General features: G+C 38.0%; 1 non-coding gene across 1 annotated transcript; it reads right to left on the bottom strand.

Annotated features, from left to right (window-relative positions):
* Nucleotides 1–1,424: 1,424 nt before the first annotated feature.
* LOC148194058 (small nucleolar RNA R71) lies at nucleotides 1,425–1,531 on the bottom strand. The gene has a single exon (XR_015781806.1). It is a non-coding gene; the product is annotated as a small nucleolar RNA R71 (small nucleolar RNA).
* Between the last annotated feature and the right edge of the window lie 505 nt (nucleotides 1,532–2,036).

The following is a 2,036-nucleotide window of genomic DNA, read 5'->3' as shown; positions in this document are numbered from 1 at the left end:
CATAATATTGTAAGTGTCACGGTTATTTAAAGTCTTCAATTATCAATGAATAATAAGACTCAATTTCAGAAAAATATCGGAATGTGTGTATCGTGAGTTTTTCTTAATAGTGGTATCAGAGTTTTATGCTCTGAGTACCAAGAGAGAGAAAGAGAGAGAGGAAAGAGTCAAACACCGTGATAGAAAAAGTGAGTGCTTGATTTTTTTTGGAGAGATAACAAAGGTTGTGTGAGTGCTTGATTTTTTTTGGAGAGATAACAAAGGTTGTTAATGGTATGAGTGTGCCACAATTAACGAGAAAAACCAATTATGGTAATTGGTGCCTACAAATGAAGGCGTTATTGAGATCCCAAGACGTTTGGGATATGGTGGAAGACGGGTACACAGATGACAACGTTGAAGAACACTCATGCAAGAGATGGGATTTTATCTACAATGCAGTAGATGAGTCGGGATTCGAAAAAATCGCGAATGCTAAATCAGCAAAGGAAGCCTGGGAGATATTGGAGGTTGCGTATAAAGGTGACAACCGCATTAGACAAGTCCGAATACAAGCTCTCAGAGGAGAGTTTGAACCGTTGAAGATGGAGTCCAAAGAGCATATAATTGAGTACATAACTCGGGTGGAGAAGGTGGCCAACCAACTCGGCAGGAATGGAGAACAAATGCCATCTAGCCATGTGGGAAAATTTTTGAGTTCCCTTACAAAAGATTTCGAAAGTATTTTTCTGGCGCCGTTGCCGGGGATTGATTATTGTTGATATTAGTGATCTAATTGGCTTAAGATTTGAGTTGTAGATTTTAGGGAATTTTTGTTTTTAGTTTTTATTTTTTATTTTCAATTTTATGGTCACGTAATTGCTGTTGCAGTATTGTGTTTTTTTTAGTTGTTTATGCGAGGTACTGTTACCCCAGAAGAATTGCTTTTCGATTCAGAAATTGAACGCACTGCTAGAAGAAATAGAAGTAGTGCAAGAAGAAGAAAAAGAGAAAGAAGACAAGAACAAAGATTAATTGAACAAGAAAAGGAGGCATTAACAATGGCAGACCAACCTGTTAGAAAGACTCTTCGTGACTATTCAATGCCAAATCCTAATAGTTATCAATGAAGCATTGTGAGACCTCCTATTCAGGCTAACAATTTTGAAATCAAGCCTGCATTGCTGCAAGTCATTCAACAAAATCAATTTGGAGGTGCAAATTCAGAAGATCCGAATTCTCACTTGGAGAATTTTCTGGCAATATGTGATACCTTGAAAATTAATGGAGTTTCAGATGATGCAATTCGTTTAAGGTTGTTTCCCTTCTCACTACGAGATAAGGCAAAAAGCAGGCTTCAATCACAACCTCAAGGGAGTATTTCTACATGGGAGGATATGGCTACAAAATTTGTAACTAAGCACTTTCCTCCTTCCAAGTCAGCTAAAATGAGAAACGAGATTACTACTTTTGTGCAGCAAGACACTGAATCTTTATATGAAGCATGGGAAAGATACAAGGAGCTAATTAGGAAGTGTCCACATCATGCCCTACCAGTTTGGTTACAGGTGCATATATTTTATAATGGTCTTTCACCCTCTTTTAAAGCAATTTTGGATGCAGCAAGTGGAGGATCATTCAATCTCAAAACACCAGAAGAAGCTTTGGAGACTCTTGAGCTAATGGCAAACAACACAGTGAATATGCAGTTTGATCGTCAAAATAGAAAAGCTGGAGTGTTGGAGGTTAATACTTTGGATGCTATCCTAGCCCAAAACAAGTTGTTAACACAACAAATCACTGATTTGACTCAGAAGTTGGGAAATATGCAAGCAAATAATGTTAATACAATATCTCCAGTGTGTGACTTTTGTGGAGGGATGCATCAAAATGGTGAATGTCAGGCCACTCACCAAGAGGTACAAGTAAATGCAGTGGGACAACAACAAAATCAAATTTCTACCAACTTTAATGCAAATTGGAGACCCCAACAAACGAGACCTTGGAGTAATCCAATCCAATCTAACCCGCCAAGGCCTTCATATCAATATCAAGCT

Source organism: Vigna umbellata, chromosome 8 (genome assembly GCF_029865625.1).
Source record: "Vigna umbellata cultivar VRB3 chromosome 8, Vumbellata_1.0, whole genome shotgun sequence".
Classification (NCBI taxonomy): Eukaryota; Viridiplantae; Streptophyta; class Magnoliopsida; order Fabales; family Fabaceae; genus Vigna; species Vigna umbellata.
Note: the sequence above shows the minus strand (reverse complement) of the source record. Positions and strands in the feature narration are given on the sequence as shown.